This window comes from Equus caballus, chromosome 7, assembly GCF_041296265.1.
Source record: "Equus caballus isolate H_3958 breed thoroughbred chromosome 7, TB-T2T, whole genome shotgun sequence".
NCBI lineage: Eukaryota > Metazoa > Chordata > Mammalia > Perissodactyla > Equidae > Equus > Equus caballus.
The window spans coordinates 73,570,198-73,598,182 of NC_091690.1; the positions used below are offsets into that span (position 1 = coordinate 73,570,198).

The 27,985-nt window shown below is 45.6% G+C and overlaps 2 long non-coding RNA genes across 3 annotated transcripts in view; one reads left to right on the forward strand and one right to left on the reverse strand.

Annotated features, from left to right (window-relative positions):
• Window positions 1–15,051: 15,051 nt before the first annotated feature.
• On the reverse strand, window positions 15,052–27,904 carry LOC100629820 (T-cell ecto-ADP-ribosyltransferase 2). Of its 2 annotated transcripts, none has more exons than XR_011441073.1 (4): window positions 27,729–27,904; window positions 26,460–26,540; window positions 25,344–26,097; window positions 15,052–15,200 (listed from the first exon to the last, which is right to left on the reverse strand). It is a non-coding gene; the product is annotated as a T-cell ecto-ADP-ribosyltransferase 2 (long non-coding RNA). The 2 variants fall into 2 exon arrangements; XR_290631.4 differs by lacking the exon at window positions 15,052–15,200 and adding an exon at window positions 22,624–23,062.
• LOC111774343 (uncharacterized) overlaps window positions 21,598–27,985 on the forward strand; it is a 44,949-nt gene continuing 38,561 nt past the window's right edge. Inside the window, exon 1 of the long non-coding RNA XR_011441074.1 lies at window positions 21,598–21,722. This is a non-coding gene — a long non-coding RNA (uncharacterized lncRNA). The remainder of the gene's footprint in view (window positions 21,723–27,985) is intronic.

Consider the following 27,985-nt stretch of genomic DNA (forward strand, 5'->3'; position numbering starts at 1 on the left):
ACACAGAAAGGGCAGGTTCTAAAGAGTCTGAATGAGGTGACTGTGGCATTCTGGGGCAGGGTACTGAGTTGTGTCCCCCAAAAGGTACATTCAAACCCTAACCCCTGGTGCCTGTGAATGTGACCTTATTTAGAAATAGAGTCTTTGCAGATGAAGTTAAGATGAGGCCCTTTTTAGGAGAAGGAAATTTGGACCTAGAGACACAGGAAGAAGGCCACGTGAAGATGGAGGCAGACGTAGGAGTGATGCTGCCACAAGCCCGCCCGTGCCAAGGGTTGCCAGCCCCGACTAGAAGCTAGGAGGGAGTCGGGGAGAGATCCTCCTCCGGGGCCTTCAGAGGGAGGACGGCCTGTCGACACTGTGATTTTGGGCTTCTGGCCTCTGGGAACGTGAGACAGCAAATTTCTGTTGTTTGAAGTCATTCAGTTTGTGGTTCTTTGTTAGGGCAGCCTGAGGAAACTCACGCAGTGGGTGAGGCTGGGGAGAGGTCCCTCAAGGCACGGGCGCAGATGGATTGGAGGGAGGAGGCGACAGAGCTGATCATTATTTTCCAGTTTTGATGTCTTGGGTTCAGTTGGCAGAACAGCCCAATCGCCCAAGACCATCTGGAGCATATACACAAAACCTGGCCCCCTTGCCCCAGAGTGGACAACTCCTCAATGCGATCTATGATTTGTGCTCCAGACCCTCCTTCCCCATCAGGCCAGGGCTAGGGTTGTTAAAGCTGCCTAAATAGCTCAGATAAATATAGCCCACGGTTAACACAGCTTAGCATAAGGGAAGCCATCTTGGAGAGGGGAACCACGTTAGAACTATAAACGACACTGATCCACAAGACACCCCCCCCACCTTGTCAGGAATGCCTTAGTTTGCACGTAGCCTAGCTAAGTACACACCTGTTAGTGAGAAATACGTATGCTTTGCATTTTCGTAGCCTTAGCTTATACATAGACCTCCTTATTCTGAAAAGACGATAACTTTGTTCATTAAGTTTTCCCAGGGATGTAATGACCTCCAGGGAAAGAGCCCTCTGCTGGCATCCATCACTGTTGACAAGAGAAAGGGATGGTCTGGAGTCTCCACGGCTACGCCACCAGATGCTCAACATTCTGAGACCCCCTTTTCCAGCCCATTCGCCCTATATATCTGCTTCCAAATGGTGCAGTTTTTTTTTTTAAAGATTTTATTTTTTCCTTTTTCTCCCCAAAGCCCCCCAGTACATAGTTGTATATTCTTTGTTGTGGGTCCTTCTAGTTGTGGCATGTGGGACGCTGCCTCAGCATGGTTTAACGAGCAGTGCCATGTCCGCGCTCAGGATTCGAACCAACGAAACACTGGGCCGCCTGCAGCAGAGCGCGTGAACTTAACCACTCGGCCACGGGGCCAGCCCCTCAAATGGTGCAGTTTTAACACAGTTCTCTAGGACACTAGTTCCCCATCTTCCCCCTTGCTGGTGAGCTGTAATAAAAAGACCCTTTCTCTCCTACCACCTTGCCTGTTGACTGTCGGCTTGTCTTTGCAGCGAGTAGAAGGCCCCTTTTGGCGGTAACAGGGTTGCCTTAGACCACATCCGTCCTCAGCTCTTTCCCCTTTCCCGTCCTGGTTGCCTCCTTCCCTCACAGGTGGTTTCTGCCAAGCAATTGCATCCCTGTTAACTGCGTGGTCACCATCCCTCAGAGTGGTGGTCACGTGCTTCTCCAGGCCCAGCCCTGTGCTGGCTGCTGTGGGGAGGGTTGGGGATGAATGCAGAAACGTTAAGGCGGGGCCGTGCCGCCAGGGAGCTCACAGTAACCTGGGTGAAATGTTAATTAATTGATCAATCAACTAGTTATTAATTAATTAATTAAACACGTTTACTGAAAACATACTATGTGCTGCCCCTGGCCTTGAAAAGGCTGCAGAGAGATGAACAAAACCGGACAGGAAGCTCACAGGCTAGTGTAGGGACAGACGTTAACCAAACAAACTCACAAGCGAGTGTGAAGATGCAACTGTGCCAACTGGGCCAGTGAGGAAAAGTCGATGGTGCTGCCAGAGGCTCTGACGGGGGATTTGACCTGGTCGTGGTGGGCAGGGGGGTCTTACCCGAAGAAGAGCTGGGCTTAGACCTGAGGTGAGTGAGAGTTAACTAGGCAAAGAGGGGAGGGAAGAGCATGTGTGAAGATCCCAGGGCAGGAGGACGGGAACAATAGGAGGGGCTTCCGGAAGGCTGAAAGGGGGCTGGCTGGGAGAGCATGAGAGAGAGACGGGACTGTGTGTAAGATGAGGCAGGGGAGGCACGCAGGTCAGGCCGTGCTGGGGAGGTTGGGCTTATCCCCAAGGGAACGAGCAGTGAGGGTTTTCAGTAGGCAGGTGACCTGGGCAGAAACTGAGACGACCACTCTGGCTGCAGCATGGAGAAGAGACTGGGGGATGGGTTCAGGCTGCGGGCACACCAGTTAGGGAGCCCTTTCCTCAGTTCAGGTGAGAACGTGACAGTGACGTGGACCAAGGTCACAGAGGACGGAGAGAAACGCACAGATCTGAGAGACAGCCTTGGTGATCGGTTGGATATGATGTGTGGGAGGGAGAGAGAAGGGCTGATGGTGACTCTCACTTTTCTGATTTGTGCAGCTGGGTAGATGGTAGAGCCATTTGCCGGGAGAAGGATTCCTGGAAGAAGACTAGATCCGGGGGAGGAAATCCTAAGTTTAGGTAAAAGTTCTCTGTAAACCATAATGGGTGCAGGAACGTTAGCTGTTACCACCTACTCGTTCAAAAAATATTTAACAAATGCTTGCTACCTGCTGACCCTGGGCCAGGTGCTGGAGATTAAAGAGAAGGAAATCACATTTGGTGCACAACTCTAGGAGGCAGTGGGGTAGACAGATTAAGACTGGCATTGAGGTGGCGGACAGCCTTGCTCTGAGACTCGGCTCCGCAGCTTACTAGCTGTATGACCTTGGGCAAATCACTCCAGCTCTTGATGTTCAGGAACTTCGGTAAAATGGGATCTATATCCTGTGCCCTAGAATGCTCTATGGATGTAGTGACAATGCGTGTCACACCGTTAGCACAGTGCTTTGCACACAGTAAGTGCTTAATAAAAAGATGCTGTTATTGGTTCTCTGTGTAAGGCGCTGTCATATAGTCTATCGAACCCTCACAGCAGCATCGTGAGAAGAGCATTAGCGCTATATCTCATTTTACAGAGAAGGCAGCCCTGTTGACTGCCTACCCAACAGCCTCTCCTCTCTTCCTCACTGGAAGGAGGGAGGTCGTGTTTGGGTGTCCCTCGTACCATATTCAGGAAAGCTGACCCCCTCTCTTGCTTCAGGGTGGAAATCATGATTGCTCTAAACTAATCTTGGTAATTCCATTCCCCCATCCAATGACTGATTCGGACAGTCCTGTGGTCCATTCCTACCCAGTTATGAACGCATTCAAGTTGCCCAGGAATGTCCTGGGTCAGCACCGGCCGTGCTGAGTCCCAGGAAACCAGTCAGTCCTGGGCAAACTGGGATGATTGGTCACCCTACTAGCCGCTGAGACCTGAGGAGAAGACTTCTACAGGGGAGCGTGTGTGTGTGTGTGTGTGCGTGTGTGAGGGCGGGCATCCAGGAAACTTTTTCCTTGCTAAGAATAAATGCTAAAGACATACGTATCAGCAAAAGACCCGGAGGAGCCTCACCCAGAGAGCTGCACTTCTTTGTGGCTGCTGTTGGGGAGGGATTGAGATGCAGACAAAACGCTGGGTGATTTATTTGTTTCTAACTAGTGTGCACTGAGCGCTGCTCTGTGCTTGGTAATTTACATACGTCACTCCTTTTAAACTCTGCAACAACCCTGCACGTCTCCTGGAAACAAATTTGTATCTGCAATCTCTCACGCAGAAATTCTAAGAATACATCATGAAAACAGAACCACAAATGGCAACCATTCTTTATGCACAAAGATATTTACTGCAGTATTATTTTTCAGAATTAATTTTTATATTTTATCAAAGTTATGTAGGTAAATGGTTTTAAAAAAAAAAAAAAAGCCAAGCAGTACAGAAGAGCTTATAATGTTATCAAGAATACCCAGGTCTATACCTTCCTGTCCCAGTCTGGTCTCCAGGGACAACCCCTTTGAACCATTTCTACTTTTATATCTTCAAGGGATTCCTTCTATACCTTTAAATAATGTGTTTGTGTGTCTCTGCGTTTATCAAGTTTAGCTATTATGTATTGGCTTCCTGCCGCAGATTAGACTAGGACCGCTTTAAGAGCAAACGCTTCTTTTTATTTCTTTCAGAGCCCCAGGACCTGGCTCAGGACTGGCAGGGAGTGAATACTGAATAAATATTTGTTAAATAGAGGAATAACCTGGATGGTTAAGGGAGGGAGGGCATTGGGAGCAGAGAGAAAAATGTGGGTAAAAGGGCCAAGGCTGCTCCTTCCTGAGGAACACGACCCTCATCTACTTCAGAGTGGCTGTGTCCTCAGCTAAAATTGCTCACCTCCCACACTCCCTTGCAAGGAGAGACCCTGTGACCTGCCCCTGCCAAAGAGATGTGAGTAAGAGTGGCTGAACACAGCTTCTATCCCAGGGCATTTTTTGATTGTCCTCATTTTTCCTTCCTGGAACGAGGATGTGATTTCTGGAGGCTTAGCAGCCATCTTATAACCACATTCTAAAGAAGGAGGAGCAAACCAACAGGAGGGGCTGAATTTTCGAGGATATCATTTGATTTTGCACCAGCCTGAACTGCCTATCTCTAGACTTTACATTATCTGAGACAAATAGTGCTTTTATTTGTTTAAGATCATATAATTAGCTTGTCTGTTGCTTGCTGCTTCAAGTATTCTTAAGGGAGGGAGAGGAAAAAAGAATAGCCCAAAGTTGATGGTTGTTGATGGTACAGGGGATTCTGAAAATTTCCTGTAATAGAAAGTTGAAAAGAACTATGGAAATAAAAAGTATGTATAAGTCATCCTTGTAAATACAATTTCCAAAAAGTTTGGCAAGACGTCTGGGCTTCAGAGGTTGTTGCTAGGTCTTATGACAGTACGCCTTAACCTCTAAAAAGTCTGTGATTCTGGCTGGTTGTTTTACACTGGCGATGACATTTAAAGTGACATCTCGGTTTTGGGGGAGGTACAAATACCTGTGAATTTTCTCTTCTTCACCAGAGAGGGATCATTGGCATGGCATCTTCCTTGATATACATGAGGTAAAATCAACCAGTCTGTAGACCTTCATAGTCAAACAAAGAGTTTGGTCTCACATAAATTGATAAACTAATGGGAAGCTAAGAGCAGGGGTTGGTGACCCCATGTGGAGCTCAAATATGAGCCAACCACAGGAGGCAAAATTCATCTTCATGTATTGGACACTTCTTGTGCCCCCCTTCACACCCTGTCAGCCCAATTTTGAGGCTGGCTGTTGCCGCAGCAACCGGATCTGTGGAGGGTAACCCCACAGTGCCAGGCCCCAGCTCACTGGGTTTCTCTCACTTTCTGCCCAGGGCTTCTCTGAAGCCAGGGAGGGAAATGCCTATGGAACTCACAGGCACTCACGCATGTGAGGCCTGAATGTGGGAGCAATTAACGCTCCAAGGGGCAACGCTTGATGAACAGGGGGTGAGAACTGGTGGATAACTGCTCCCTGGGTCTGAGATGCACCTCATAAGTTCCCATGGGATCAACCCCTCATCGGTTCAGCCTTGCCCTGGCTTTCCCTCCTTCTCTGGGGCTAGCTGCCCAGGTCCTGTAGTGACCAACTCGTCCCAGTTTGCTTGGGACTTCCCAGATTTTAGCAATGAAAGTCTCGCATCTTGGGGAACCCCTCAGTCACCAGCAAACAGGGATGGCTGGTCACCCTACACCTTACCTCACTCCTGCACCCTGGGGTCACTTCCCAGATCATTCCCCTCCAGGCAAGTCCTTTTCTCAAGCTCTGTTTTCAGAGGGAAGCCAGCAATGACAACCCATCTAGGTCTCGCTGGGGTACCTGCCTGTCTCTGAGATCTGTTTCCTACCAGTTGGAAACAAAGGCATCAAGTCGCAGCTGGCAAAGAAAATCTACAGAGCATTGGGAAGTGAAAATGGCAGGTTCTGTCTCCTGTTGTTGTGAATTACTGCCACGTGGCTTTTGCCAGACATTCACAGATAAGAATCCAGAGAATACAGATGGAGTGTCATCTGTGAGCCTGTCAGCAGTCAGAGCAGACCCTTGGTGCTTCTGTCTCCTGGAATGAATGTTTCCAGTTTCTGGGTTAGGATTTTATCAGTTTCGAAGCTGGAGTGTTTTCTTTCTGTTCGAATTAAGGCCCAGCTAAGTGAATTTTCTCTACGGGCTCCGAAAGGCAGAACTCTGGACCAGAAAAGGTTGTTTTCCCCCAGAAACGGGGATCTACCGCCCCCTAGAGGATAATTATGTGTACGATGGCTCAGGGAAGCTCAGGGCGGCTGTGCGATTTTCTGGACGTATGCACGGTTTCTTCTCCCTCTGGACAAAAACGCTACTGCTTAATTTTTAGATTGTCGGATAATTTCACAGTTTCTTCTCTGGTTTGAGGGAGGGATTTGCTCGCCTTGTAAAGATCCAGTTGCACTGTGTTTGAATTAGCATGAATTGAGGGATTGGGAGTAGGGAACCCAAAGGAACTCTGGTAGATATTTGAGTTTGCTTGTTTCCAGAAGGTTGATGTGGACACACCACAGATGACATGAATTTGATAGCAAAAATACTTTGAATTAGGCCTCCTCTGTAGATTTCTAGAAAACCCTTCTATAATGTCTCTCAACCTCAGTGAATTTCCTATTTGTATTGGTTTCAAGAGACCACTGAAATAAATCCTACATAACGATATAAGCTTACATAAATCTAAGATAGAGGGATTCATTGCTTCCCAAGGGGAAAAATTAAGAAGTCAAGCCACACCTCCAATACTTTAAATGTGCTAGTTCTTTATGAGAAGCCCTCCAGGCTGAGAGGAAAACAAAAGAAAACCTTCCGAATCGCAGAACACCACGTTTACAAGGAGACTTGAGCTGTAAATTGCACTCTGTAATTTATGTTAATACATTTAACTAGACTAAAGAAAGTGATCTTGAAGAGGAGGAATCTTTTAACAGTTTTCTACTTAGAAAAAATGACTTCCAAGTGAAAAGTTGAAACTACTCAGTTGAGTATTAAAATCTTTGGGTAAAAGGTAAGTTTTATATTCTCACAAGAATAAAACAAAATATGTGTAAATAACCTTGGAAAATAAGCTGGGCTGTTAATACAAATTTAAAACTATTCCTGTTTTCAAGTCTAAGCCCTTTCTTCAACATGCTCTAGGATGGGAAACGGGAAAATCTAAGTTTGGTTTCCTAGTTCCTGCTGAGTTACAAAATAGGTATGCAGATCAGGCCCAATGATATGCAAATTCACACTAGACCAAAAATTGGTAGTCACAAAGGTTTTAAGAAACCCTCAGTACTAAGACTTCTAATCAAGGTTCAGAGAATTCCATTACTCTGTAAAATAAATATAAGGAAGCCCTTGGTCCCCCCTGCCAAGTGGCCTGTGTGCAGCCACGACCCAGGTGCTTCCTCCCGGGGCCTGTGAATTATAGGACTTCCTTTCGCTGCTCTCCCGCGTGACACCACCACCCAGCTTATATCCTACCGAAGACAAAGAAATTCAGCACAGTCTTCATTTGAATTCTGCCGGGAACCCCTCAGCTCCCTCATTTTCTCTCCAGAGTTCCCTTTTTCTAAAGTAATTTGTCCCTTGTTTGATTATCTGGAGAATATTACCAGTAAATGACCATGTGTGCAAAAATCACTGACACTGCTCTTCAACTTTAGTTTTAGTCTCTTCAAGAGTATTTCCTCCCTTTTTCATGTTGATGGCCCTCCTCTTTCCCAGGTCAAGAGAAACAAGCTACTGGCCTGCCTGTGAGCTGCAGATCCACCGAGAAAGACTTGGGACGCTCTGGGTTCAGAAACGCCAGGGTTAACGTGCACACCACGCCCCCCGCTGGCCGCACGTGCCTACTGCTTAGCGGATAGTGACAGGCTATTGAGTGCTAATGAGCAAACTCCGTTGCTGGGACAACCCCCAGGAGCTTGTAAGTGTCTGGTCAAGGCTGGACCTTTCATTCCCCTGATTCAAACGAACACCTTAGCGTTTTCTAACCTGTACACAAAGCTGTTCTGTGGGTGGGAACCCTTCTGCCCTCTCCTGCACACAAACGTTTCAGCCAGTGTCGTCTCCTGAATGTTTCTGATTTTATCATTCGGTAAGGAAATATCTGGAACAATTTAGTTGTTTGAATTCTAAGACAACAATGTTGGCTTCTGCTGGGTCTGTATCTGGTACTTTAATTAGCTCGGCTTTTGCTGCGGCACAGGCCAAGGGGGTGCCTTCCAAGGGCAGAAGGACCCTCACTGCCCACTCTATGGCGTGGACCAACCACGGCCTCTGTCCCAGCAGCCCTTTCCCTCGCCCTGAAGAGTGCCTCTGAATCTTGGTTTTGTTCGACCAGGAGTCTTGCCAGAATCCCAAATCATAGACTCTTGATCTGAATGTGTCTCTGAGAATCCTCGCTTTCGGGAGAAAGAACGTGTTCTGGATATGAATGTGCATTTCGTATGATCCTTCTCGGTGGCGGAATTAATCTTAAACAAGTGTAACAGAAGCCCTCCCGGCCAGCGTGGGGCTGGGAGGGGCAGATGAGGCTTTGAAATCAGCTGCTGTTTGTGATTTGGAACTGGGGGAGGAAAGGGTAAAGAAGGCAGTAACAGCCCGTCTCCTCTTGCCTGCGTACGGCCCTTGTCACGTGGAGTTCTGCCTTATTTGTCTCCCACGTATTTTGCAATAATGTGCCTTTGTCAACTAGGAATTTTACAGGCAAAGCTTTCAAATAAACAGACAGAAAATGGAAAAATAAAGAAACACAAGGAAATTAAATGCTCCTCATGCACGTGTCCCTTAATAGTCTCAGTCAAGGCACAGTCTTTGATGAAATAAATTATATTGTGAATTTCAGTTAAAAGATGACCACAGGTCTTCTCCTTGATTTTACCACAGTAGGAAATGAAAAAGCAAATGTGGTATTTTAGTTCCTGCAAGACTTGGAGTTTAATTTTTTAATCTCCCCCTCAAAAGCTAAATTAAGTGAAAATTTCAAATTTCTTGATTATCGTTCCTCACACCAATATTTAAGGGCATGTAAATGTAAACGTGAGTTTTCAATTACCTTTCATTCTTTTAAAGAACCAATATTTTATAAATTGGTTCTTGTACTACTAAAACGTGTAATACTTACGTAATATTGCAAATTGTGTGCATCTACAGTTTTCACTTAAAAGTGGATAATGTTTTGCTATCATATTTCTCTTACAAATTCTTATAATCAGCAATGATTGCTTGTTTAATGTTAACTTAGTATATTTTCTAAAATGGGTAGATGATTCTGAATCATAGGTGACGAAATATTATGTAATATAATTAATAAGTTACTATTGATTATCTGGAGATTTTTAAAGACATTAAAATCCAGAGAGAGAGAGAAAATACAGTATGTGTTTACCACGTAATCACCAGGCAGATTTCTAACCTATGTATTATTTCCTATATATAAGCATATTTGGTCTTTGAAATATTCAAATTGAGGATAAAGTAATCAATGTATTACAAACACTGCTTTGTAAGGTGACTGATAATATTCGTTATGGTTAAAACACTAGATATTGTCGTTTAAGCATATTGTTTGGTATGACTGTATGTGAGTGTGTGTTTAACCCAAGACGTGGGCTTGTATTTGAAGAGGATCACGATATGCTGCCCCAAAATATGCCTCTTTGGCATAAGAACTATTTTGAGCTGAGGCATTTGAGTTCCTGGATTCCCTTACCTGCCTAAAAGCAGAGCCTCCCAAAAGAACTCGGTTGTCATAAATCTGCGATCTCAGAGACTAGAAGTTGGCACTACATCCAAACAGACATTGTCATAAGACTATCACATCTCCCATCTATTATCCCAAGGGCCCATTTATCTTTCCAGAAAATTATTTGTTTTTCCATAAGTGCCCTTTCTGCCCCTCCTCTTCACTTACTAAGTTAGGTACGTAAGCCCCAAATTCTAACCACTCTTTTGAGTTACTCATGACTGAGTACTCCTGTGTGTATGTGTGATATATGCATAAGTAAACTCTGTTCTTTTCTCTTATTAATCTGTCTTTCATCAGTTTAATTCACAGGCCCCAGTCACTGAAGCTAACAGGGTGGAGGGAAAGGTTTTTTTCCCTCCCCTACGCATTTGGGAGGCTTATTTGGGAAGTGAACTTAGAAAGAGGAAGGGCAGGACCTGGAGGGTGGAACAGCGAAGGAGCAAAGCCAACGTAACAATGGGTAATGGGGTGGATCACTGTTTCCGGCAATTGGGGATTGAACCTGTGGGCCCTTCTGAGAAGCTTTATAGAATGAGTCTCAGAATCATCCAGCTTGGACAAAAGAGAGGCATTTTTATCCTCTGGCTTATCCTCTGGCTTATCCTCTGTTGCTTAAGGGTTGTCCCATGGAATTTTGACTTCCCCACACTTCTGGGTTGCACAGGTATGAATGCAAAATGAGTTTTCTCAGGCGTTCTGTGCCTCTGCAGTAAAGATGCCTAGAGACAGGAAGCGAGAGGCAGAGCACACCCGAGGAGATGTGTGTCCCCAGGAGCCAGCCAGATTAATAAGCGAAAAAAACAGAAGTGGCTGGAATTGTAGGTGAGGCTGAGAGACTGTAAGATGGCAGAAAAAAGGTGTTCGATGTGATGTTCATGTGTACGTATTACAGCGTATTAAAGTTAATGCTTAACAAACCCTCGTGAATAGTGACTGCTTGTTCAGAGAAAAGAAAAATGGTCTTTGGTTATGCAGTCTGTTCTCAACACAAGGGGGTAAAATTTCTTCTGTATTTTCTGCTTTGGTAGCCAAACTTGCTGCCTCCTCTGAATCTGTACTCTTGAGACAGGAACCAGCCTAAGGAGACAAGGCCATCTGCAAGGCCCTGGGCCTAACAAAATAAGGCCCTGACAAGATTGGCCCTAACCAGGGCTGGCCCAGTGGCACAGTGGTTAAGTTCGCACATTCCACTTCGGTGGTCCAGGGTTCGCTGGTTTGGATCCCGGGTGCGGACATGGCACCGCTTGGCAAGCCATGCTGTGGCAGGCGTCCCACGTGTAAAGTAGAGGAAGATGGGCACGGATGTTAGCTCAGGCCCAGTCTTCCTCAACAAAAAAGAGGAGGATTGGCAGCGGATGTTAGCTCAGGGCTAATCTTCCTCAAAAAAAAAAAAAAAAAAAGTAAAAGATCGGCCCTAATCAATTGGTGGGCTAGGAGAATTAGATAGAGGCCGCCAAGATCCACATTACAGCCTCTGGGCTTTTGCGGGGTTTATGCATGTGGCTTAGCACCCGGTAGTCCACCAAGCTTCCTGTAAGGCTCTCATTTCTCGAAAGTCTGTTCACATTTGTGTTGACTCTCACCATGGTTTCGGTATTTCATGACCTTAGACAATTGTGGGAAAAACCTAACATTTCCTCTTTAATGAAGGAAGTAAAATTTCTTATGATGCTTCTGTCACCTTGTACTCTGGCTATCATAAACTATTGTTGCTCTCGTGAAAACCGAATAGGCTGTAGCCATTTCCTATTGTCAGCCGCTCTTCTTCTCATTTTTAATCAGCTGACATCTTCCAGCCTCTCTCTCAGGAGTTGCTCTACTCCAAGGTCAGGCTCTATATTCACAGCCTTTGTGTTACCGGCACATCTGGTTCTTATTGTCCCCCAGGATAGAAATCAAGAGAGATAACCAACGGGAGTAGGAAAGTAAAAGTTTATTAGCTTGTGCACAGGGAGACACAAGGGAGCCGGTGTGGAAAGGAAAAGGGCAGGTGACCAGCTCATCAGGGAGCGGGATTGTGGTGCTTTTAGTAGGCAAAGGCTGGGGAGGAGCACCTTGTCGGGGCAGGTAGAAGTGGGGCTTTCCTTGCACCTGCGCTGTCGTTCAACATGCCACCTCGTGTCACGCCTGTATCATTAGCATGCTAGCTCTCCACTCCTGGGCGTGCTTTTTACTGTGCTAATGGGGCTAGGGTCACCTTCCGTGGACTCCTGGGTGTTAGCGCGCATGTGTAAACCCGGGAAAGCCCAGAGGCTGTGGAATGTGGATGTTGGTGCCTCTATCTGAGTCTCCTGGACTGCCGATTGCTTAGGGCCAATCTTGTCAGGGCCTTATCTTGTTAGTCCTGGGGGCATTGCAGATGGTCTTGTCTCCTTAGGCTGGTTCCTGTCTCATCTGAAGAGTGACCAGGGTGCCTTTTCATCCAGGCCATCTTCAGTGTTCCTCAAATGGTTGGTCGTCAGCACCGAGGGTTTCCCTCTTACTTCGTACATGTCACCCGTGGCATGACACCCACAAACACAAAGGGAATTCCAGGAACAATTAGCATGTTTGGAATGCACCAGAGTTTTTGGAATTTTTCAACGGTATTATAAGAACTATATGCTTTTCAAGACTATAATGTGGGGAAACCTGTCAAGACAAGGAGAGCAACTCAACTCCCCCTCCCCCACTTGGGAGGATGACTTTGTATGTTTTATACCAGTTGTTTTTATGCAAGTGAAGTGTTGGCCACATAAATAGAATTTAATAAGTATATGCGTGTTTTTTTTGAGGAAGATTAGTGCTGAGCTAACATCTGCCGCCAATCCTCCTCTTTTTTGCTGAGGAAGACTAGCCCTGAGCTAAAATCCATGCCCATCATTGTGCACTTTATATGTGGGATGCCTGCCACAGCATGGTTTGACAAGCGGTGCATAGGTCCACACCTGGGATCTGAACCGGCAAACCCTGGGCTGCCAAAGCAGAACGTGCGAACTCAGCCGCTGTACCACTGGGCTGGCCCTGGTACATGTACTTTTAAAGCAAGCTCAAGTGCTAGAATTGATACAGTGCCTGTTGGCAAAAAAGTTACAAGGATTTGGTTTTTGTCTACAAATAGTTGCATGACCCTTGTCTATGAACAGTTGTAAAGACTTATTAATTCATGAATGCCTTTAAGGCTCAAACTGTGTGGAATCAGGGAAGGTGGTGAAATTGTAAAGTGGGATTCTAGAAAGAATCAACTGGTTAAGGTTTGTCGATGAAAATAATCCATAACCAATCTATAAATGAAAATTTGGGTGAGTTTATTCTGAGCTGAAGTCTGAGGAGCATGGCCCGAGGCCTTTCTTCCCAAAGGAAGAAAGGGCACCAAAGAAGTGGTATACAGAGTGGTTATATACCCCCATACAGGACATTTCACATATGATTGAAATGTCCCTCCCACAATAGTCACAAGATTGCCCTGTCAGCACAGCGCTTGATGGACACAGCAGGTAGTGGGTCTGCTCTCTCAGAGGGCGTAGCAGGAGGCAAGTCTATTGTCTCGAGCTGGGTGGTCACAGGTGAGCGCAGCAATCAGTTTCTAGCCTAAGGAAAGATGCTTAATCCTTAAGGAGATGCCAACGTTGGGAGGGGGAGGGAAGTTGCACCTTTATCTCAAGGGCCTTTGTTCTTGCCATAGGGAATCTCTAAAGCAGATATACAATGCATGCTCAACAGCCACGGTCAGGCCCTTTTGGAAAGACAAGGTCAGGCCGAATTAGGTTTATACCAAATGGCTTCCTCATATTCTCCAATATATCCTATTGCTTGCCATTTTTATCGTCAGGTTTAAGCAGAAGCTGGACTTGAGTGGCCAGATGCCCCTCCCACAGCTCTTATGGGCATGACATCTACTGCAAAGCAAGAACCAGAACTCTCCTGTGGTGATCCATCCGTGGGAGGCCTGTGCAACTTCTGGTTACTCCCGCATGGTCACTGCCTGGCAGAGCATTGTGGGCGAGATGACACTGTCACTTATTTGAAAGCACTAATGATGTGCAGCTAAGCTTCCCTTCCAGGTGCAATCTATCAACTGACCTCCACAGCCAGGGAAATGGCAAAGCTGTTGGCTTCGATCACGTGGGGTGTATCAAGGGAAGACGTCCCTGGGACTTCACTAGAAGGCACCTTATCAAGGCTTGCTAAGGACTAAAATGGCTGACAGGTGCCAAGACTTTCAGTTTCAGATGCCGTGTTCTCACTATAAGAAAATGTATGCCACCCACTTATCAGCTTCTTGCTAAGAATCTCCATATTTTTCTTAAACACAGGGACCAATGGCTTGCTTCTCACTTGAGGTTATTGATGCAAATAATCCATAATCAATCTATAAATCAAAATTGGGGTGAGTTTATTATGAGTCAGATCTGAGGACTAGCCCTGGACCTTCCTTCTCCAAGGAAGGAAGGACACCAAAGATGTAGGGTGTACAGAGTGGCTATATACCATTTTGGAACAAAGAGCATACATGACGTATGACAGGAATGTCCCTTTTACAATAGTCACGAGATTACTGGCACAACATTTCGGTGGTCAGCAGGTAGGTGGCCATAAGGTAAGCACAGCAGGTCGGTAATTAATCCTTAGTTCCCAGGAAGAGATGCTTATCTTTAAAGACATGCTGATATGGGGGGAAGTTACAACTCTATCTTTAAGGGCATCATTCTTGTCTTCAGGACATAGTAAATACTCTCAAAGCAGATATACAATGCATACTTAACAGGTCATGTCAGGCCCTTTTGGAAAAACAAGATCAGGCCAAATTAGTTTTAACCCAAATGGCTTCCTCATATACTCTAATATACTGGATTGCTTGTCATTTATTTATGAAGGTCCAGGGAGGGTATGACAGCTTTCAAGAAACTCCTGGCAGTGGTACAGAGCAGGAGGCTGGTCCTCCACTCTGACCGTGACCTGCAGTTAATTGGATATCTAGAGGGAAAATGATGAAATTTGATTCCTGGGGCTGGCCTGGTGGCACAGCAGTTAAGTGCACACGTTCCACTTCTTGGTGGTCCAGTGTTCGCTGGTGCCGATCCGGGGTGCAGACATGGCACTGCTTGGCACACCGTGCTATGATAGGCGTTCCGTATATATATATATATAAAGTGGGGGAGGATGGACATGGATGTTGGCTCAGGGCTGGTCTTCCTCAGCAAAAAGAGCAGGATTGGCAGCAGTTAGCTCAGGGCTAATCTTCCTCAAAAAAAAAAAAATTTGATTCCTCCTTCAATCACACACCAAAATCAATTCCAGGTGGGTTGGTGATCTATGTGTGACAAAACAAAAAGCCTTTTAGAAGATCATATTGGAGAAATTCTTGATCTTTGGGTAGAGAAAGTTTTCCTAAACAGGATACAATAAAACCAACCTTAAGAGAAAAGACTGAATAAACTGGACTACCTTAAAATGAATAATTTCTGTTTCCATTTTTAAAAACCCTATTAAAAGAGTGGAAAAGTAAGCCACAGCATGGGTAATGATATTTGTGTAGGGGAGAAGAATTTGCCACCACAAGATGTATCTCTTGGCATTAGGATTATTTTGGCCTGGTTACTTTTAAGAAATTGCAGGGGCTGGCCCCGTGGCCTAGTGGTTAAGTTCATGTGCTCTGCTTCGGAGGCCCAGGGTTTCACCGGTTCGGATCCTGGACGCAGACATGGCACGACTCATCAGGCCATGCTGAGGTGGTGCCCCCCATGCCACAACTAGAAGGACCCACAATCAAAATATACAACTATGTACTGGGGGGGTTTGGGGAGAAAAAGGAAAAATAAAATCTTAAAAAAAAAAAGAAACTGCAGACAGGGGAGAAGCTCTGAAAATCACGTAGAAGTTACCCTTTGGAAGAGACATTTACATTAAGGTAATGTAAAGGTGTCTCCCTCTCTGTACCAGGAAGAAGGGGATGACCTTATCTCTAGAAATTCTTATCAACGCAGAAGGCAAGGACTTAAACCTGTGTAACAACCTTACTCTTGTTTACTGTGCTTTTTCTGGTAATCTCTCACAACTGCCTCCCCCCAGCTGCAACATCCTGGATCTTTAGCTGAAGACGGTATTTAAGGTGGTGACCTCAGTCATTCTGGTGAGTCCCTCAGCTCTCCTGGGCTCTTCCCATGTATCTATGTTATAAAGCTTTGTTTGGTTTTCCCCTGTTCTTCTGTCTCATGTCACTTTAATTCTTAGGCCAGCCAGAAGGACCTAGAGGGCAGAGGAATTGTCTCCCTCCTCTACGTTTGCAACACATACGGCCAACAAAGGATTTTTTTAAAGAATAGATAAAGAACTCCTGTGTATCAAGAAGAGAAATACAGGGAGCCCAATAGAAAATCAGGCAGGAGACATGAATGGCACTTCACAAAAGAAAGTATCCTAATGATCCATAAGCACATGAAAACATGATTGATTTCAACGAACAGCAGGGAAATGCAAATCAAAGCCCACCAGAATGGCCAAATTAAAAAGATCAGCAACAGCAAGTATTGATGACAAAATGGAGCAATAGGAACTTTGTTCACTTCTGGTTGGGATGTGGACTAAAGGAACCATTTTGGAATATTGTTTGGTCGCATCTGCTTAAGTTGACCACCATCTGATATATTATATGTCACAGTCATTCCGCTCCTAGGTACACACCCAACAGAAATGAGTGATGTGTTCAACAACGTGTACACATGTATACAACATGTGCAACAATGTTCATAGTAGCATTTTTCGTAATAGCCAAATTTGAAAGAATAAAATGTCATCAATAGTAGAACAGGGAAGTAAATTATTTACCTGTACAAAGGAATTTAGTAGAGCAATAAAATAAATAATAAAATACAGATATCTGCAACAATGTGAATGAGTCTCATACATGTCATTTTGAGTGGATGAAGTCAGACACGCAAGAATACATCCCATGTGATGCATCTATATAAAGATCTAAAACAGGCAAAATGAATGTATGGTGTTGAAAGCTACAATAGTGGTTACCCTTGGGAGAAGTAATGACTAGGGGGCTGCACAGAGGCTTCTAAATTGCTGGCAATGTTCTGTCGTGATCATTTTGTGAAAATTCATCAAGCTGTACATTCACGCTTTGTGTACTTTTCTGTATGTATGGTACACCGTAATAAAACATTAAAAATTAATGAAATCCTTCCCCCTGCCGTGGATAACTCCAAATGTACCTCTTTCTGGCTGGGTACCTTGAGGAAGCATCCTCTGCTACGTCTTAGTTTTCCAGTTCATAGATTGAAGACAATTCATTTATACAATACAGATTTCCTAAGCTCCTCATACATGCCAGGCATTGTTCTAAGTGCTTGGGCCACATCAGTGCAGTGAACCTACAGAGATCCCTGCCCTCTTGGAGCTTAAATTCTAGAGATGAGGAAGAGACAGGCAATACACAAATAAATATAATAAGTAACAAATAAATGATACAGGATGCTTGCAGGTAGTAACCGCTATGGCAAAAAGAAATCTTAGAGAGGGACAAGAAGGACCAGGAGTGTAGAGAAGGCAGGTTGTGATATGAAACTGGGTAAAAAAATATATGCATAGAATTTTAAATTGTGACAAGTGCCAAGGAGAAGCATAAAGCAGAAAATGTGTGTGTGTATGGATAAGGCTGGCATGGCTCGCCAAGAAGGGGGCATTGGAGTGAAGACCTGAAGTGAACTCTGTAAGTCAGGCAGCTATCCAGGGGAAGTAAGCTCCAGGCAGCAAGAACACAAACCAAGGCCTTGAGGCAAACGTGTGCCTCCATGTTTCAGAAATTACAAGGAAGTCAGTGTGGTGGGAGCAGAGTGAGCAATTAGGAGAGTAATGGAAGATGAGATCAAAAGGTTTACGGGGTGCCAAATTGGACATGGCCTTTTTAGGGCGTTGTAAGGACTTTGGCTGTTAGCTGTTCGGGGATTTGAGCAGAGAAACTACACGTCTAGACTTAAGTGTGCCCAGTCACTCTGGTGGAGGAGAGCAGAAGCAGGGAGCTCAGTGAGGAGCTTGTACCAGTCGGGGTTCTGTGAAGGAAACTAGGCACTTTACACAGAAAGAGAGTCAATATAGGGATTAGGGGCTTACAAAATTGTTGGAAGGGCTGGAGGAGTAGAAGTCAGGGGTCCCCACTGGCATTGGACTTCAAGGTCACACCATGTAACTGAAACCCCGTTATCAGAAAGCAGATTCTACTCCTACAATTATTGCCATACACCCACGAAGCTGGTGGAGAGACCTTGGAAGGCACAGGGAGCCCAGAATCTGACCACCAAAACAGTCCTGTCTGTCTACCTTTGCTTGTCAGCAGCCACAGCAGCAAAAAGATGACCTCCACCTCACTTTCCACCTTCTATATTTTCTGTGTGTGATTATTATCAGGAACTGATTGCTAGACCCTAGCTGCAATGGGGTCTGGGAAATGTAGTTTTTTTTTGTTTTTTTTTTAAAGATTTTTTTATTTTTTTCCTTTTTCTCCCCAAAGCCCCCCAGTACATAGTTGTATATTCTTCGTTGTGGGTCCTTCTAGTTGTGGCATGTGGGACGCTGCCTCAGCGTGGTCTGATGAGCAATGCCATGTCCGCGCCCAGGATTCGAACCAACGAAACACTGGGCCGCCTGCAGCGGAGCGCACGAACTTAACCACTCGGCCACGGGGCCAGCCCCTGGGAAATGTAGTTTTTAACTCTCCGACCCCTCCAAGAGTGAGGAGAGCAATGAGGGAGGTTGAGAAAAACAATTTAATTATCTACAAGTGAGAAACAGTGGTGGCTTAGTCCACGGTGGTAGTGGTGCAGTGGTGAGAAGTGGCTGGGTTGAATTCAGCCTATAATTTGAAGGTAGAGACAGCAAGTTTTGCCTATGGACCAGACGTGTGCTGGGAGACAAAGAGAAAAGTCAAGGATAACTCCAAGTTTCTGAGTCTGAGCAGTAGGGAGAATGAAGCTGCAGTATCCTCAGGAGAGATCATGTTTCAGTTAGAGCAAGAAGGTGAAGAGAACATTTAGAAAGAGGACGAGGAAATGGGGCATTTTACTAACAAATGACCACGAGTTCCAGTGGGCATGGTGGATGCGTTTCAGAAGGTAAAGAAGAGAAGGCTACGGGGTTAGAGACGGGAATGTGTGGAGTCTTATGTGGATGACCTGGAAGACCTGGGCTTCAGAAACAGGGGCCAAGTGCAAAATGAGATTGGTCCTTTTGACCCCTGGGCAGGAAGTGGTGCTGAGGCTGTGAATGTTGGTGTGAGGGAGAAAGGTGAGGTCTATCAAAACCAACCGTCTGGGGCTTCCCCTTGACCCTCACTGATGGAGCCTTTTGAACCAGGATTTGTAACCAGACCTTAGGTCATCCTAACAATAAGACCCTTGTGAATATAATGCCACCTTGTTCCTAGGTAAATAAGAAACCTTATCTGTGTCTCGTGGTCCTGGGAAGCAGTGACAGTGCTAAGTACGTAAGGCGTCTCCGAATTCTCCCACCTGTCTTGGTAGGCCAGCGCTAGTGAATCCATAACATCCAGCAAGTTTTGTCGTGAAGCGGGCCAAACTCCCACAAGCATCTTCACTTAAGAACATCGCGACCCCTGGGGCCGACCCCGTAGCCGAGTGGTTAAGTTCGCACGCTCTGTTTCAGTGGCCCAGGGTTTCACTGGTTGGGATCCTGGGCGTGGACATGGCACGACTCATCAAGCCATGCTAAGGCGGCATCCCACATGCCACAACTAGAAGGACCCACAACTAAAAATATACAACTATGTACCAGGGGACTTTGGGGAGAAAAAGGAAAAATAAAATCTTTAAAAAAAAAGAATATCACAACCCCATTTCATAAAGCAGCCTCCAACTACACCCCCCACCAAACCTTGGCTATTTTTCCCCTTTGCCACCTTGATTTTCTTCTGTTTTTCCTTTGCCCTTTAAGCTTTCAGCACATACTCTCTGAAAGATAGATGTCTGTAAACCTTGCCAGAATCCTCCTGATGTTGGGCAATTGTAATAGAAACTAGTGGACGGGCTGAAGAGTCAGGGGATAGCCAGAGTGGTCAAGACCCCTGATGCCCGAGAGGAGCCTGAACACAGATCCTGGGCTTCGGCGATCAGGCTCTGCCATTTTTGGATGTGTTTAAGTCCAGTCATCGTTTATGGAACAGACTGAGGAGAAACCTGTCTTTCAGCCATAGGAGAGGCTCTGAAGCCCAGTGTGCTCACCCTCACCTAAGAGCCGTGTCCTAAGGGGGCTGCAGCCCCAGCAAGCAGCTGACCTGTTCTATATGTCTCGTGAGTGAACATACGATGACTTGAAAGAAAAGAAACTCGCAGAAGTGTTGTGATTGTGGAAAGGGAAAAAAAGCAAAGGGAAAAGAGACCTTTGATGAAGCCCACAAGAATGAGGTCTGCTATCTGGAAAGGAAAAATGGAAGGGTCATGGATGTTTGGCGACAGAAATTTAAAAAAAAGAGGCAATCACATACTTCTTGAACTTGTGGATTCTTGAATTGAAAAAAAATATACAAAGTATTGCACTAGTATGGAGATAACGGTTTATATCATAGTATTGCTTATAAAATGCTTCATGAGTTGCAACCTTAAAGGATGCATCAAGACCTTTCTTTCCAGGATATTAAATAAACAGTGTCCACTGAAAAGGAAAATATAAGTGCAAGAGGTATGGGATCTCATGCAGATTCAAAGCTAGGAAAAGATGTTTCTTAAATAGCAACAGCTTGACAAGGTCTAGTGGCCAATCTTATAGGCGAAGTAATATCTCCTTGTTTCAACTTGCATCTCCATTGCAATTTACATAAAATGAGCATTTAAAAATGTTCATTTTTCCCATGGGTGAGTGGCCTGTTCGTTTGTTTTTCCAATTTTTCTATTGTTTGTCTTTTTTTTTATTGATTTGTAGATGTTCTTTACATGTTATACATCTTGCAGAGAACCTTTCCCAGTCTGCTTCTGCCCTTGAAGTTTGTTGTGTCTTTTTCCATTCGGAAGTTTCACTGATCATGACTTCATTCACTTGCTGTGTAAAAGGAAAACTTTGAGTTACAGAAGCTCTTCCCCAAGAGATATCAAAACGGAATGCTTTATTTCATCACAAGTGGGTCTTTCCCTGAGGCTGATAAACAATCATGAACTTTTAATGACTCCCATGTGCCAGATGCTAACTGAAGACTCCGTCCTTAGCAAAGAACAATAGGGTTTTTTTGTAGCCAATTGTGTGCAGACCTCTGGCCTCAGTCCATCCCATCTGGAGCGTGGGTTTTCACTGCTTAAATAGCATAAGCCCCAGCTAATCCTTAGAATCCCACCACCTTTCCCTGGTTTGTCGTCTTCCCTTGTTTCTTTCCTAGTCCGTTACATAACCTCTCATTTCCTGGATTGGAAAATTGGAAAACAATAGAACTTACCTCATAGGTTATTATGAGGGCTGAACGAGTAAACATGTAAAGAGCTTAGAACAATGAATGCCTGATGCACAGTTTACACCCAGTAAATTTGAACCATATTTTCTTTACTAGGTCTAATTTATTATTTTTTTTTTATAGTTTGTACTTTTTGGTCTTAAGAAGTACTTCCCCAATCCGTAGGCCTTATTGTAAATTTTCCTCCTTTCTTCTTCCAGGAACCTCGAAGGTCCTTTTGAAGTTACATGTGCTTCATCTGATCAGTGCAATGGGAGCAGAAGCCATGTGATCCGGGATGGCGTCACCCATTCACCACACTCCCTTTTCCTGCCTTGGTAACTGTGAAAGCACGTTCTGTGACGGAGCCTCAGCGTCCTGCTTTCCTGAGTGACCGTAAGCAGAGCCCCACTGTGGCCTGAATTAGGCATGAACAAGGATAAACCTGTTTTCCTGTTTGTTTGTTTCTTTTTTCTAAGAAATATCTTCCTGCTCTGAGGTTAAAAAAAATATTCTCCTGCATTTTTTGGAATAGTTTTAGAGGTTTATTTTCACATTTAGGTCTTTAGTTTCTTTGGGATTACTTTGGCGTTTGGTGCAATGTAGGAATCCAATTCCATTTTTGTTTCATGTGGAGAACAAGTTGCCCCATGACCATTCATTGACTCTTCCCTTTTCCCCACGGATTTGTGAGGGCACCCCTGCCGTAGCCGGAGTGCCTGTGTTTGCGTGGGTCTCTTTCTGGACTCTTTATTCTCTCTGATGATCTTTTTGTCTATTATTATGCCATTTTGCTATATGGTTTTACTTATTTCATTCTCGTTTGTCTCAATAGCTGGTAGGCCAAGGGCAGGGTACTCTTCAGGATGGAGAGTGGGTAGTGAAGACTGGGTGAGTTCTGTGCCTCTTAGCCAAACTGACCCTTGGGGAGTAGAGCGCCAGGCTCTGGGCCCAGACTTCCTGGCTAACTGCACATCAGAACGTGCCTGTCCATTTCCTTGGAGATATTGAGAGGGAGTGAGAAGCAAGGAAGAGATCTGGGAGCTATTATTACAGTGGGTTGACAGGGCTTGGTAACTGCTTGGATTTCTGGTGGGGTGGTCTAGCGTGAGGGATTTATCTAAGACAGCTCTTGTATTTCTGGCTCAATCGATCAGGACTGCATGGACATCCTTGAGAAGGATAATACAGGAACTTTCTCAACTATGAAAATGCCAGCATCAAATCTAATGCCCTGGGAGAATTTTTGGAGCAAGTGATACAACCCATAGAAATATCTAGCCATGGAAAAGCAACGTGTGATTACAAACGGTTCATTTTTTTAGATTATAACATCACAATTAAATTGCATTTTTAAGACTGTTACTGCTGACAGTGCATAAAAATATGGCTTTTTAATCATAGCAAAGTGTCAAGAAGAACAGGGACTTATCTCAGGCAGTAAATTTGAAGACAGAGCATCCTTTTGCAGACAGACCCAGTAGCTCCCTCAGATGTCTTGGAAGACATGAGCGCTAATGGAGGTCACCCAAATGATCTATGTTGCACCCTTCCCAACACTGCCAGTGCTGGCAAGCCATTAAGCTCCCTTCCCTTTTGCCTCCCTCTGACACCCCTCTTCACAAACCCCACGCAGAACCAGGCACCAGGCAGGGGTGGTTACAGCTCCACAGGGAGGAGCAGCGAGGCGAGGAGGCCAGGAAGCAGCAGAAGGAACTCAGGGCTTCCTCTCCTTCCTGCGGACAGGAGGGGAGAAGAGAAGGAAAGGTTTCTCCATGGAGTTTCTCAAGACATGGCCCTCCCAAACATTTCAAGCTTCGCCTTAGGGACAAAACCCAAAAGAGTGGGCTCTGGGGGCTCCCTGTACCTGGCCAGAGTTGGACCCTGCACTGCTCAGGAATACCAGAGAGAGAGGGCTGTGAGGACATCGCCTTTCGCTCTCTGAATTTAAGTCACCTGGCTGACTGAGCTCTCAGGCTTCAGGAGCCCTTCAGTCCCTTCCAGAGAGACCTCCCAGGCCCCTGTGCTCCAAGCTACAGGTGCCTCGGTAAGACAGGCCTTCCCTACGTGGGGCCTGTAGCTCCCTGGCCATCCTGGGAGCCCCTCCGTGCTTGTCTTTCTCCACCCAGGAAGATGTTTCTAGGTCCTGACCTCATGGAAGTTCATCTTTTGCAGCAACACATATACTCCTTTCTCCACTAACTAGTGTTAACTGGAGGTCTGACTCTTGGGGGAGTCTTTTCTCACCTGGGGTCCTCAGCCTGCCTGAGTCTGGATGAACGTCAACCGCTGGGCTGGAGATGGAGGGCCACAGCTCTCCTCGCCTGGACTGTCCACCTGGCTACCCTGTGTTCATCAGACTCGATCCAAATTCAAAGTTCCTTCCTGTCAAATCTGAGTCCCCCTGTCATCACTCTCTGTGGTCCTCTTTCTACACCAAACATTTCTCTGGTTTCCAGCACCCTTTGGAAGCATAAAGACTAATTTGGTTGAAACCTACTGGATGTTCAGTTCCCCCACAACTCAGATCCCTTTCTGGCATCTCAACAAAGCTTAATCTTCTTCAACAACATGTACGGGAGCCCTGATTCAAGCCAGGCATTAACGACAGACCCCGAGTGCAGATGGAACAGGGAGACGATGTCTCTGGGATTAAAGAGCTCACCAGACTGTAAACAAATGATTATCACAGAGATGGTGAGGGTATGGCTGAGACGTGGGTAAGGTTCTCCCTGGGAAAAAAGACAGTATTTGTTAAGCAATGTCTATGTGCCAGGCAATAAGTTATGAACTCCTCTTCTTTAGTCTCACAGAAATACTACTGAGGTATTTATTATTTGTATCCTTATTTTGTGAAGGAGGCAAATGAGATATAGATTGTTCAGACAATTAGTCACAGAGCCAGTAGCGATAGAGCCTGGATTACCACTGAGGTGGTCTGACCCCAAACCAGTGACACAGAGTATGGTATGACGTTTAACTGCCTAAAAGTATCAAGGAAGGCTTAGCATTGAAGTGATATTTGAGCTAGGTCTTGAAAGACAATTCCTGTACTAAATTGATCGTGTCTTAGATTGGATGAATGCGACATGAAGTCAAAGAGACTTCAGGCTAGAAGGAACGATGGGTGTAAATGCATGGAAACCTGAAAGCCAGGACACCTTGGGAATGGTTGGGTAAAGCGGAGGTTGCTCCTGATGGAACCTCTCACCCATCATGTGGCTGGAGAGGTAATAGCTTTTCTTGATGCTCTCCATTACTATTTCCAACCATTACTGACTGATATGCCTTCACTGAGGTTTGTGTGCTCCGCTTTTACCACCTCTAACCTTCGTCAGGCCAGGCGTCATCCCTGCGCATGTGGTTTACTATGTGGGCCACGCCGCAAAACCTTGCAGTTCTTTGATCTCCTCAGCTCCAATACTATTCACCTGCTCTTCAATCTAGCCAACCACTTCTATGGAAATGTCCTCCAACCAACTCAGAACTTACAAACCGGCCACACTGGAAATCTCAAGGTCCACTGTCCTGTTTTCTCACCACACCCCTCAGTCTGCCCAGCTTTCGCCCTTTCTCCTAGAACACCTCATCGCCAACACCAGTTCCCAACCTCCCCTGACCTCCACGGCCACCTCCTGACTTCAGGCACCTGGATATTTGCTGGGATTACTGCAGCGGCCACGCCATTCTGCCTAGAACCGGGTCTCCTGACTCCCCTGACCCTTTCTACTGCCACACATTCTGGTATATTCCATGACTCGTGTTCTCTGGTGCTCAGGAGATCTTTCTGACATTTCTGCACAGCAGGGAGCTTGGGCGCTTGGCGGGACTAGAAACTGCCTGAGCTGCTCTGTATTCCAGGATCTCAGCCCTGTCTTTTGAGGAACCTAATGCTCTTCAGCAGTTGGTTGAAGGCCCCATCGTTCTCTGCCCTGGTGGCTTCTGGTAGCGGAGCAACCCACCTTCTAGTTCATCATGGCCACACCACTCCCACCTGGAACACGGTCCCAGACTCACCTGACCTGGCGAAGTTGTTGTCTCCCACTCTTGTATTGCCAGTGGAAATATGGAAGCAGTTGAAGGTACTCTTCATTTTTTTTGGACTTTCAAGTAAAATTTCATTCCTTTTTTCATTTGTGCCTTGTACGGTGACTTTCTGATACACCTCATACCCTGGAATTAGCACCTCCTTTTCATGTGGTTTCGTAGAGAATGCTTGAATATCAACACCCGAGCAGGTTCTGATGGTAAACAGTGTCCCACCTGCTCCAAGATAGTCTCTCGTAGCTACAGTTCTATCCAAAGATGATGAGGTAAATTGCCCAAAACGTACACTTCCTCTCTTACTGTGATAAAACTTGGTCTTAGAACCTCTATAAACAGTGTAACACTCCGTTGTAGAGAGAAGCTGAAGTGCTCTTGTCAAATAATAATGGAAGGCTTTGAAGTGAAAGTTAAGTGAATTTTGACGGAATTCTCTTACAGCTCTGTTAAATTCTACTGCAATGTCCCCCGTATAGGCCACTAGAGCTGTTCCGTGGAAATCATTGAATTGTTTTGGATAGTTTATTCTCTTCTTCATGTTTTGCTTCCAGTATTCTTCTGCCTTTTCCCATTCACTCCTTAAAAGTCCATTCATTCGCATTTCTTCTTTTAACAGCTGGGGTGCCTTTTTCTCCATTTCTTTAGTACAGCCCTCATACTGATCATCAAATGCATTGTCAGCCATGTCCAGCTGAGATGACTGGGTTGACAATATCCAGCTGGTCACCTGCAAAGAAAGAGTAGTGTCCCTTGATCCATTCACTGAGGAAACAGCATGAACTGAATGCCGCCCAGAGCCCACAGCATGGACCTCTTACTCAGCATGAAATCTGACATGTTCCTGTCATAAGACTCATGTGTGGTACATGTATGAAGACAGTCTTATTATACTATAAGTAGTGTAAGAAGAAAAAGCTAGGCTTTGTGACTCAGTTTTCTTTCCTGATATTATTTTAAAAAATCTTTTCAGATTCACGATCTCTAAATGGCTTTGACCACAGACTCAGCTGTGGGAGCTCCATTGTTGCAAAGACGCAAGGGGAGAGCAAGGTCAGTAGGATTGAGTTGGGAGTGGATGGTATATATTACCTGTTGTATCCTCCACGGAGTTAGGATCAAAAACTGAACTGCTATGGCTAGAAGAGATGTCATCTCCAAGTTCAAAAATAACTGCAAATAAATATAAGATAATGAAAGGGAGGTGTGAACATTCATGTCATCGTGAGCATGCGGATGCCTCCACTGTGCCTGAATGAATCCCTAATTGGAATCTGGAAGTCCAGGCTCCTTCCTGAACAGCGAACCAGCATTGCCTGTAACCAGCTCTGCCTGGGTCCTGCACACAGGGACGAGGTGAATGTGACCTCTGGCCCCCAGTAGGGAGCTGGTAGAGAAAAGAATCTTGGTAACAGGCAGAGCTGCATGTCACACAGAGTGCCAGTGAGAGTAGATCACATTTTAGCAGACCTTTCAGAGGGCTTACCATTGTACTTCCCCTTAGAGAAATACTGTGTCTTTTCATGAATGCTTTAAAAAAAATTCCTCTGGGGCCGGCCCTGTGGCATAGTGGTTAAGTTTGGCACACTCTGCTTTGGCAGCCTGGGTTTGCAGGTTTGGATCCCATGCAGACCTACACCAGTCCTCAACCATACTGTGGCAGTGACCCACATACAAACTAGAGGGAGACTGGAACAGATGTTAGCTCAGGGACAATCTTCCTCAACAACAAAAATAAAAAATTCTTTTCAAAGTTTCTTTAACCTGGGCTCAAACTGAAGTCAATACTTCAAAATATCTCTTGACATTGTCAACTTCTACCACGATCCAGGAGAGCTAACATGCACGGCCGCTTTGGGGATTTCTTGGTTGGAAGGAGAAGTAGAAGCTGGTGTGTGCACGGAGTTGGGAGGGAAGTGAGGAAATTAAGTATATTCCTGTTCTGGCCTGAAGCTCTAGGCTTGACTAACCATAGAAAGAGGGAGAGCCCTTCTGCACAAAGGACTTTGTGAGACACAGGCACCAACAGTGCTGCCTCCAGGGCCTGGGTGATAAATTGCACAATCTAAGATTAAGTTTTCAAATTTCAAGAGGGATGGATCAACTGCATGTCTTTCCTTCAAGACGTTTTCCGTTTTGCCAGATCTGACCTCACTTCCCTACCTGGAATACTTCTTGCACAGAACTGACCTCGTGTCACATCACCCCTTGACACATTGCCCTTACTGCTGCAATCACCCCAATCTTCAGACCTTCTCCCAGCCCCATCCTAACACCAGTCTCTCCTCGGGGGACCTTCCCAGGTTCCTTACATTCAGAGCCCCTTCCCTTCAGAGGACAGAGCTCGGGGTTGTCAGGTACCTGACTTCCTGTGGATCCTCAGTGGTTCGGTCCCGGTGCCTTTCGAGGAGGCAGTGCTCCGGCCCTTTTATCTTGGAGGAAGCTATGCTTTCAGTTTCAGGTAAGATTTGAAAGAGAGGTAGGACAGTTTACGAATTAGTCAATCTGTAGTTGACTCTCCCACCCCTCCTCTTCCTGTCCCGAGAAGAGAGACAGGACCTTTGTGTGTGTCCCCCGTGAGATTGGTGTGTGTATCTTGCGGCTGGCGGGTAGATCCT